Source organism: Oryctolagus cuniculus, chromosome 15 (assembly GCF_051225735.1).
Source record: "Oryctolagus cuniculus isolate XC-2025 breed Fujian yellow rabbit chromosome 15, ASM5122573v1, whole genome shotgun sequence".
In the NCBI taxonomy this organism is placed as follows: Eukaryota; Metazoa; Chordata; class Mammalia; order Lagomorpha; family Leporidae; genus Oryctolagus; species Oryctolagus cuniculus.
Genome location: NC_142881.1, coordinates 89,104,067 through 89,115,293, shown reverse-complemented (window position 1 = coordinate 89,115,293; position 11,227 = coordinate 89,104,067). Strand labels below are relative to the sequence as shown.

The 11,227-nt window shown below is 48.5% G+C and overlaps 1 long non-coding RNA gene across 8 annotated transcripts in view; it reads left to right on the top strand.

The window, feature by feature from the left end:
• The first annotated feature begins 465 nt into the window (after positions 1 to 465).
• The window catches only part of LOC103345535 (uncharacterized), an 82,262-nt gene continuing 71,500 nt past the window's right edge, over positions 466 to 11,227 (top strand). For 2 of the 8 annotated variants that reach the window (XR_016221859.1, XR_016221856.1), the window contains exons 1-2: positions 466 to 820; positions 1,090 to 1,156. This is a non-coding gene — a long non-coding RNA (uncharacterized LOC103345535). The remainder of the gene's footprint in view (positions 821 to 1,089; positions 1,157 to 11,227) is intronic. The other 6 variants (XR_016221858.1, XR_016221853.1, XR_016221855.1 and 3 more) reach the window with 6 other exon arrangements.

Genomic DNA, 11,227 nt, shown 5'->3' with positions numbered 1-11,227 from the left:
CCATAGCCGTGTGCCCTCATCTGTTGAACTAACGCTGTATTCTACAGATTGCTGCAGAGATTTTCATGTGAAATGTTCCAGCTAATTCCTTACACGTGTATCTTTGAACAATTGAGCTAGTGTAGCAACAGGACAATTTTTATAGGTCCTTAAACTTTCTTTTTTCACTGATCTAAAAATTTAATAATGGCCCAAATCAAGGGAAGCTTAAAAATTTTTTTTTTGCTCTTTTTAAAGTTTCTTGTCATCATGAAATGACGTTCTTTTTTTTTTTTGTATCCCATAAAACTGCCCTTAAGCTGTGACAAAATTAATCTTTTAAGAAAATCTGTTGATCCGTGCGACCCATAAATTCTTTTTTAGAGATCATTTAAACAATTACGCCTCACAGAGCAGCTCCGGGCTGGCGGCGGGCGGTGCCCTGCCTGCCTCTCGGATCTCGGCGTTCTTCGGCCTCAGCCCGCCTGGCTGACCTGTGCTGATTTTCCTCGGAGCTATTATTCTAACGGCCTCCGTCTTGGCTGACATCTGGATGTGTTTTATAACAGACTGTTTTCATAATTCCGCAGAAAAGTTCTCAGGATTAATACTTGTTTATTTTCATCTTCCATCAGAGCTTAAATAAACCAGCGGCCAACTAGCTGAGCTCCATTTCTGGGAGCTATTTTACATAAGCAAAAGGGGATGGCAAATTCACCAGACCTGTTTTTTTTTTTTTTTTTTTTTTTGCCGACTGAGCACGGTTCTGGAATGGCCATAAAACCAAGCCATGGCAAAACAACAAGGATGTTTGCATGTTCGCTGGGGTAGGAGCAGCCAGGTATGTGTGGAGGGTTCATGGTTATCTTTGGCATGTGGTGGGAGAGACACGCGTGTGCATGTCCAGGCAAGCACACAAAGGGCAGGATATTTTATTAGGATGTTTAGTCTGTTGTTGTCGCCATTGTATTTTTTTTCCTCCTCCATCGAAAGTTTTTTTGCCTTTACTTCTTGAACTTGAGAAATTTCACTGGTAAAGAGGAAGTTCAAGACACTCAGGTTTCCCGCTCAGGTGTTAATGCAGGTTTTTTATTTTTTAAATTTTTTTAGACTTTGGATCATTGAAAGGATTAAGACAGGACTTCCTGGAGGAAGGAGCCAAGGTCTGATTCTCAAGGTAAAGATTGTTTTGTTTTTGTTTAGGGTTGTTTGCCCTTTATAATTCTCTCCTATTTCAGGGTTCTTCTCATTATAAAGAGGCACTCCTTTCTGTTCCATGAACTTGCCGCTAAACTGTGATAAAATTGAGCGTTTAAAAACCTTACATTGATCCGTTGGAGTCCAAAAATTCAGTTTTAATAGGTTATTGTGGGCCCAACAAACCGGAGAGTTGTCATTCTTGCAAAACCAAAAAAATATTTGAGGTTTTAACAATGCTGTCAAGTGCCTGTCTTAACCCTTTGATGACCAGACCGGCTCAGTCAAGGGTAGAAGGTGGCATGTGAGCAGGGAGCTGTCGGAATTTCTCAGTGACCTCCTGAAACCTTGTGTTATTTGCTTTTTTTGCAGTCAACTTGTCCTCTCATTGTGTTGAAAGAGCAGAGGAGGGCTGGTGTTGTGGTGCAGCGGGTTCAGCCGCTGCCTGGGGCCTGCATCCCAAATAGGAGTTGAGTCCTAGCTGCTCCACTTACAATCCAGCTTCCTCCCAACAAGGTTGGGGAGGCAGTAGAAGATGTTCCAAGTGCTTGGGCCCCTGCGCCCATGTGGGAGACCCAGATCGGGTTCCTGGCTCCTGGCTTCAGCCTGGCCTAGTCCCAGCCACTGTGGCCATCTGGGGAGTGAACCAGAGGATGGAAGACCACTCTCTGTGTCTCCCATTCTTTCTGTCACTCTCTGCTTTTCAAATGCAATAGACTAAGTCTTAAAAAGAAGAGCAGAACACTCAAGTTCCCATGCTGAGTAAGTGTAGGAGTCAGTATTGTCCCAGACCCATATGGTTGCAGAATTTCCGCATTTTATGGGAGGTGGTATAGTATTTAAATAGGTTGCAAAAGCTAAGCTAGTGTATCTTAATTTTCACAGCATCACTAAAAATGTAATGCAATGAGTTAGTGCTAAAAAAATCCATTGATTTAAAATTAAATTGGAAGCATTTGAAATGAGGATCAAGAAAAATGGGGATAATTCATTTTTTTTTAAGATTTATTTTATTTATTTGAAAGACAGAGTTATGGCCGGCGCCACGGCTCACTAGGCTAATCCTCCGCCTAGCGGCGCCGGCACACCGGGTTCTAGTCCCAGTCAGGGCGCCGGATTCTGTCCCGGTTGCCCCTCTTCCAGGCCAGCTCTCTGCTGTGGCCAGGGAGTGCAGTGGAGGATGGCCCAGGTGCTTGGGCCCTGCACCCCATGGGAGACCAGGAAAAGCACCTGGCTCCTAGCTCCTGCCATCGGATCAGCATGGTGCGCCGGCCGCAGCGCGCCAGCCACGGCGGCCATTGGAGGGTGAACCAACGGCAAGGGAAGACCTTTCTCTCTGTCTCTCTCTCTCACTGTCCACTCTGCCTGTCAAAAAAAAAAAAAAAAAAAAAAAAAAAGAGTTACAGAGAAAGAGAGAGAGAGAGAGAGAGAGAAAGGTCTTCCATCCGTTGGTTCAGTCTCCAATTGGCTGCAACGGCTGGAGCTGCACCGATCTGAAGCCAGGAGCCAGGAGCTTCTTCTGGGTCTCCCACGTGGGTGCAGGGGCCTGAGGACTTGGGCCATCTTCTACTGCTTTCCCAGGCCAGAATCCAGAAAGCTGGATCAGAAGAAGAGCAGCCAGGACTCGAACTGGCGCCCATATGGGATGCTGGCGCTTCAGGCCAGGGCTTTAACCCGCTGTGCCACAGTGCCGGCCCCGGGGATAATTCATTTGAACTCTTTGAGGGCAGACAGCAGACCTGGACTGAAGGCTCTAAAAAAATCGAGCAGCAGAGCAAAGAAAAACAGGACCAGAAAGAAAATGTTCTACATCTTCTCTCGCCTAAACAATTAGGAAACAGCTGAAAAATCCTTTTGGAGGAACACTTGCCCAAGTTGGTGACCTAAAAATCTCACCTAAATGAGAGAATTTGAAACAAGGCATAACTGATATTTCCAAAGAAATCCATTCCAGACCCTGTAACCTGCAGGCCACAGCATGAGCTGGGAGGAGAATTAGTACGTGGCAAAGAGTTCGCAGCACTTCAGGCGGCTGAGCTGACCGGAACTGACGTGGTGCGGAAGAGACTGTAGCCATTACGCTGGAGGCGATGGCTGAAGAGCGACAGGCAAGCGTGTGTCCCCACACACGGACCGCTGCACCTGCTGGCTCTCTCTCCAGATGGCTGCAATGGCGGGGGCTGGGCTCAAGTGAAGCCAGGAGCCTGGAACTCCACCCAGGTCTCCCACGTGGGTGCAGGGCACAAGCACACAGCCATCTTCTGCTGCTTTCCCACGTGCATTAGCAGCCGCCAGCGGGGACTCGAGCGGGCACTCACTCAGTAAGGATGCAAGAGTCGCAGTCGGCGACTTAACCCTCTGGGCCACTGTGCCGCTCCCAGGAAAGATTTTTTTCCAACTTTCTTAATGTGGCAGAAGACCTAAATTGTTAGATGAAAAGTGCTCCACGTCTTTTTTTTTTGAAAATTGTTTATTTTTTTATTTTTTTTTTAATTTTTGACAGGCAGAGTGGACAGTGAGAGAGAGAGATACAGAGAGAAAGGTCTTCCTTTGCCGTTGGTTCACCCTCCAGTGGCCGCCACGGCCCGGCCAGCAAGCCGCGGCTGGCGCATTGCACTGATCCGAAGCCAGGAGCCAGGTGCTTCCTCCTGGTCTCCCATGGGGTGCAGGGCCCGAGCGCCTGGGCCATCCTCCACTGCCTTTCCGGGCCACAGCAGAGAGCTGGCCTGGAAGAGGGGCAACCGGGACAGAATCCGGCGCCCCGACTGGGACTAGAACCCGGTGTGCCGGCGCCGCTAGGCGGAGGATTAGTCTATTGAGCCGCGGCGCCGGCCTGTGCATGTCTTAATACATACAAAGTCATCATCCTTTAAGACATGGAGGTGACCATGCTTGAAAAATGAAGGTTCACATGAATTCAGTCCTGTAAGCACCAGGATCTTACAAGGGCAGAAGAGATCATTGCTGCCTTCAACTGTCCCAACAATGTTGAGGGAGGGAAGACTAAGAATGAGAGAGCAGGGCCGTGGCCAAGAGCTCTGTGTATTCAGCTCGCGAGTCACCTGAAAAAGCAATGGAAAGAAGAGTTCAAATAAACAAGGGAAGACTTGATCCTTTGAAATCTACTCCACGGCCTTTCCTGCCATAACGACGGGGAGAGCTTTAAGACTTGTAGCTAGGTTCTAGGGCTCGTTGCCTACGAGGGCTCTCAGTTAGAGACCTTCTCAGCGCTGTCTCATTGGGCTCAACACGGGACTCAAAGCACCATTCAGCTAGCGAGCCGTTAAGTAATTATGTTCATGTCTCAAACTATTACGCAGCAGGTAGAGAGAGGGGAGGGGCCTTCAAGGGAGGAATTTCCATCTGAGGCTGTCGAGTGGGAAAAGCAAAATGAGAGAGCATGTATAATGTGATCCTTTGGGCAGCCAAACTATCCTCAAAGAATCTATTTCCTATCACTTAGTACCACATAGGCACTAAGTATGGTGTGTATGTACACAAGTAGCCAAAGATGAGTGCGTGTTTGTGTACGGTTATGTGAGCGTAATTCTCAGTTAGAATGCCCTGCCTGAGGGCGGGGAGACAAATGGGGGGGGGGAAGGTAAAAATCCAAGCTAGTACCCGTGATACGAAGAAGAAACAGTGTGTTTACTTGTGTAAATATATATGCATGCAAACAGAATACACGCACGCTTTCAGAAGGAGATGAATAGGACATTGCATTATCATTAAAACATACAGAAAAAAAAGCAAAAAAAAAAAAATCCCAACAAAACAAAACTCACGTAGAGCTGTGTCCCTGCTAGCTGTAAGCGTGTGAATGGTTTGCCAGTTCGTTTCAGAGTTTTTAAGGAGGATAATGTGAGAGACAGACCCTGAAGGCTGCACCCCGGTTGCTTCTGCTTCTCCCCAGTGTCCTGCATTTCTCGAGTTAGCGTAAGTCTTGAACATGCATGGCAGTAATTTTGCAACGTTTGCCTATATTATCCACAGGCAAATGGAATCATCGTGTGTTTTGTTGTGCTTTTCAATTTTGGTCTTGTTTCTGATTTTTGTTCATCCAGGTGTGTGTAGACCTAACTTGTATAGGTTAACTCTTTCACTGAGCGAACAAATTGGCAACTTACATGCACTGCTAAGATAGGTATCCTTTTGTTATAAATCATGGTAGGATGCCCTTGTACATGCTGCTGTATGTGTGTGGGGATACACACATGTGCTGGTGGGAGAATGTCTCCAGGACACATGCACATACACATACACACTCCATACATGTACTTATGTCCACACACGCACATATTTGCATAAATAAGCATGTGTTCCTACATGTTATGCATGCATATATGCATACATGTGGATGCCTCTCACATACACACATTGTGTGACATGGACAAGTGGAGGGGTACCTATCTTGTGATGTAACCATTGCTTTGTTGGAGTTGTGTCCAGATATTGTTGTGATACACATATACTGTTATGGTTTAAACAGGCTGTAGCTCCCCAAACTCGTGTTTAAACCACCAAGTCTTATATTAACGGTTAATGGATTAAGGGTGGAGACTTGAACCAGGAGGAGAGCCCGGTAGGAGGCCTGTAGGTCACGATGCTTGCCCTCTGAAGGCACGTCCCAGGAGAGGCTGGTGTGTAAGCTGTGTGCTTCCTGTGTCTCTGGCTGCTTCCTGTCTTGCTGTGTGACCGTCCCTCTGTGTGTTGCCTGCTACCGCCATTCTCCAGGTTTACCAGATGTCTAAACCAGTGGGGCTGTAAGTCCCTGGCAGCTTCAGGCCTCAAAACACATTTTTAAAACCCATCTCCTGGGCAATAAAACGGATACAAACAGCTGCCACACACGTCCACGTCTCTCTTCAGCTTGTAAAACTAGTGTATTTGACTTGATGACCTTGTACGTTTCCAATTTTCGTTATCTGGAATGGAGAGAGAGAGAAAGAGAGAGAGAGAGAGAGAGAGAGAGAGAGAGATGGAGAGATTGGTCTTCCATCTGCTGGTTCACTACCCAAATGGCCACAACAGCCAGGGTTTAGGCCAGGCCAGAGCCAGGAACCAGGGACTTCACCTGGGTCCTCTATAGAAATGGCAGTAACCCAAGTACTTGAACCATGATCTGAAGCCTCCCAGGCACATTAGCAGGAAGCTGGATGAGAATCGGAGTCGCTTGGACTTGAACTAGGCACTCTATAGGAGATGTTGGAGTCCCAAGTGGTAGCTTAACCTACTGGGTCCCAATACCCACCTCTACATTTCTTTTTAAAAAAGATTTATTTTATTTATTTGAAAGAGTTACAGAGAGAGAGAGAGAGAGGAGAGAGAGAGACACTCACACACACACACAAGGAGAGGTTTTCCATCCATCTGCTGGTTCACTCCCCAAATGGCCACAACAGCCAGGGCTGGGCCAGGCTGAAGCCAGGAGCCGGGAGCCAGGAGCTCCATCTGGGTTTCTCCCCTGTGCCTCTGTGTTGCCTTGACCTTGATGCTGGTGACTTTGCAGAAGTCTTCACAGTTCACAGTCAGCTTCCTCCATAGCCTCCTTCATTGTTAGCTCATTCAGTGCAGATTTAGGCTTTGTTTATCCCAGCATTATAAAAATACATTATCTGCTGGTACTTTTATCCCCATGTATTTGCCAGAGCTACAGGAAAGTTTGGTGAGACTTCTCTCCCCCCGCCTCCCTCTGGAGCTCTTGCTGGAGGGAGTGCTTATTTGTGGCACCGCAGTATCATCTTTATAAGAGCCAATGTTTCCATTTAGTTTTTGGTTGCCTTTCTTGATTCTGTCCTGTTCCATTTCTTTATTTCTGCATGTAGCCCACTGGGTTTTAATCTCCTAGGATTTAACATCTGGCAGGGCCAACCTCACTACGTTACCCCCAACCCTCTGTTTATTCTGGTTATTCTTCTAAAACAATCACCAAGTTCCCAGAAAGGAAAACGTTTGAATTTTTATCATGATTTCATTAAATTAATTATTACTATGTGACATAATCTGAGACGACTTCTCCCAGACAGAAATATGTCTCTCCATTTATTTCCGTCTTCTTGTGTTTCTCTCAAGAGAGTGGGTGAGGCCTTTGTAACTAAAGCAAAACAAGACTCAGAAACTACACAGGAAAAGTGAATGGATAGGAATACATAAGAATAAAATGAAAATTCACCAAAGGTGAAAAAAATGGCAGAGATCAAATTGAAAGACAAGGTCAGGCTGGATAAAGATTTGCCAAACTTGTCAGGGGGCAAAAAAAAAAAAAGTCACTAAAGTCTGGGCTTACATATCCATCACCAAAATACGGAGTCTCAACAGGAAGAACCGAACCTGCACAGACAGTCCAGAGACAGGAAAGGCTGGGAAACAAAAGATAAAAAGATGTTCTGTGGTTCACCCGTGAGCTGTGTATCCCATCAGGGGGAAAGGCCTGTCGTACAGGGGTGAGAGTGTGCCTTTGTCCAGTGCCCTTAGCAAGTTAGTCATTTCCAACACAGGAATCCACCCTGGGCAGACCCTGGGTCCTCCCCTCCCAGGTGCTCCTCCAAGGATGTAGCCCAGTGACAAGAAGAGTATGCGGGTGGAAGAGCAGGCAAGCGAGGGGGCGGTGTTCTCTGGGAAGGCATAAAAACACTGCGAGCCCCCCAGGCGTCAGTCTATAGGGGTTCTGGCAAGCGCCTTCTCACTCTTCCCTGAATCAAAATGCAATGCGGTTTTAAGAAAGAGTGGGGGTGTGTGTGCTGAAATACAGCAAAGAAATCTGGATTCAGAAACCAGAGTTCTGGGTGCTCCTGCTAGAAACGGAGAGGCGCAGACCAAGCACCAAGCAGCCCGTGGTGTGAGCAGCTCCTGCACGGAGTTTGGGGTCTGGTTTTTTTAGGGGAGCAGATTCACTATTCTTGTGTGTTTTTGCAAGCTTTATGCAGGATTTGCATTTTTTCCAACACATGCCCGCTTGCATTTCAATAAATGAATTACGGAGATTAGCTGAAAACCCCAGACTTGGGCTAAGTTTGGAGTCATCAGTGTTTGCAAACAAACAGCACAGAGCGTCTCTTTCTCTTCCAGGCATCAGTCTGTGATTTGTGAAGTTGGCCCTGTTAAGGATTCCTTAGTTTTGCAAAACATTTGAATTCTGTCCCATTAGGCTTTTACATTTTGCGTAGGTGGTTGAAGGGAGCTGCAGGCAGGGATTCACTCGGTTTTGTCCTGGGGGACTTGGGTTGATTGACCTCGCTGGGGGTGAACCCACGCACCCCCGGGAACTGCTGGGGCTGGAGGGTGGAGGCAGGGAGGGCAGGCTTTGCCCTTCACCCAGCGGACAGGGGCTCTGGTTTTGATATCTCTTCCTTCAGCCTCTTGGGGACATGCATTTTTATTTATTTACTTATTTATTGTTAAATCTGGGGAAGGAGGGAGGGAGGAAGGAAGGGAGGGAGAGAGGAAGAGGGAGAGAAAGAGAGACAGAGCAAAGAAATATTGTCCATGCCGTGGTTCAGATGCCCACAGCAGCCAGGGCTCGGCCAGGCCAAAGCCAGGAGCCACAGGCTCCATCTGGGTCTCCCATTTGTGGACGGCAGGGCCCAGATGCTTGGCTCATCACTGCTGCCTCCCAGGGGCTGCAGTGACAGGAACCTTGAGCGGGGACTCGAATCCCTGTGCTCTCATGTGGGCCCCGGGCGTCCTGGCCCGCGTCATAGTTGCCAGACCAAGTGCTGTGCATTTTCTAAGCACTTCTCTGTCCCTTTCCTGCACTTGAGAGTTTTGCTTCTTATAGCCATTTTAGACCATTTCCTTGGCCCTTGGTCTGACTGAGGTTGGTGCCGTGTCTTCTTGCTAGATCTTTCCCATACGCTGGCTGTCGGGGGCCCTGCAGAAACAGGTTGCGTCTGGTAACAGGGTGGTTCCTGCCTTCCCAGGGTGAGCTCAAAGAATGTAGAGAACCTTGCAGAGTGGGCTGGAGGTGATACCCCCGCCTTGTCCAACTCACTTTTGAAATACAGCAGATGTGGGATCATTAGCCTCTGGTCCCCGATCTTTGGAAGACATGAGGACAGTAATCTTTTCCCTGGAAGAACACACAGAGCAGATGGGATTCACTGTAGCAGGGTGAGGGGCTTGCAGTAGGAACCTGGGGACGAGAGGGGCGGGGGGCTGGGAAGGAGGAGGAGGAGGGGGAGGAGGAGGAGGAGGAGGAGGAGGAGGAGGAGGAGGAGGAGGAGGAGAAGGAGGAGATCAGCTCGTGGAAAGTGGTCCCAGGACGGAATTAGAGCAGGCAGAGAAGTATGAGTGAGAGGGCAGTCCTTGATCTAGCAGCCCAAGTTGGTTAAGGGGAAAGTGGTCCCAGGACGGAATTAGAGAAGGCAGAGAAGTATGAGTGAGAGGGCAGTCCTTGATCTAGCAGCCCAAGTTGGTTAAGGCACGTGTGTGAGAAGCTCCTGGACCTCTGAACTCCCAGGGGCTCCTGGTGACAGGAGAGCAATGCGGGACGCTGTCCACTTCCCGCCTTCTCCTGTCACCCCCTCCGGACCCTGTGAGGCGCACCTCCTGCACTCAACAGGTGCATGTCAATGGCACTCACGCACCGTCTGGGGCCTCCCTCCACGTCCCCATCGTGAGATGTAAGTGTGTAGCACGAAGGCACCGAATCTTGTGCCTGGCACACAGTAGTCGCTCAGTAAGTTCAAGGTCCCTCAGTCCCTGGGGGATTCCTTTCCTGTAGGGACTGCTTTGTCCATCAACTTAGCGTTCAAAGTCTTCGGGGTTGTGAAGCACTCACAGGATCACCCCCGGGGGACTTTCTAATGTCTCTGCACGCAAGGCTTCCCAGCTACTTACGCCTTGCTCAGGCTCCTGGATTCCTTGGTCGATGCATCCTGTGATGCAGCTGCGCTGGCATCAGTAGGGTGTCCCAGAGACAGGTGCGCAACAAGGGGCTGAGGACTAAGCGGACACAGCCATATCCCGGTCAGGTCTTTTGTCTCTTGCAGCAGTCCGTCGTCGGACAGGTCCTGCGCTTCCTCCTCTTTCAAATGTGCTTCCCTCACTTGCCTCTGGGAACCTATTCATTTTTTTTTTTTTATCTTTTATTTAATGAATATAAATTTCCAAAGTACGTCTCATGGGTTACAATGGCTTTCCCCCCCGATACCGTCCCTCCCACCCACCACCCTCCCCTTTCCCACTCCCTCTCCCCTTCCATTCACATCAAGATTCATTTTCGATTATCTTAGTATACAGAAGATCAGCTTAGTATACCTTAAGTAAGGATTTCAACAGTTTTGGGAACCTATTCATTTTGAGAGTGCAGCTGAAGACTTTCATATTCCGGGGTTTCTCCCAACCCAGTGTGTGAAGGGTGTGTGTGTGTGTGTGCGCGCACGTGCGTGTGTGAAACCCTGTGAATGATCTAAACATTATGGCATTTCTTTTCTTTTCTTTTTTTTAAAGATTTATTCATTGGGGCCGGCGCTGTGGCTTACTTGGTTAATCCTCCACCTTCGGCGCTGGCATCCCATATGGGCGCTGGGTTCTAGTCCCGGTTGCTCCTCTTCCAGTCCAGCTCTCTGCTGTGGCCTGGGAAGGCAGTGGAGGATGGCCCAAGTGCTTGGGCCTTTCCACCCACATGGGAGACCGGGAAGAAACACCTGGCTCCTGGCTTTGGATCGGTGCAGTGCTGGCTGTAGTGGCCATTTGGGGAGTGAACCAGTGGAAGGAAGACCTTTCTCTCTGTTTCTCTCTCACTGTCTATAACTCTGTCAAATAAATAAATAAAAAAGATTTATTTATTTATTTATTTGAAAGGCAGAGTTACAGGGAGAGGCAGAGGCAGAGAGAGAGAGAGAAAGAGAGAGAGAGAGAGAGAGAGAGGTCTTCCACCCGCTGGTTCACTTCCTAATTGGCTGCAACCGCTGGAGCTGTGCTGATCAGAAGCCAGGAGCCAGGAGCTTCTTCTGGGTCTCCCACATGGGTGCAGAGACCCAAGGACTTGGGCCATCTTCTACTGCTTTCCCAGGCCACAGCAGAGAGCTGGATGGTGGAGCAGCTGGGA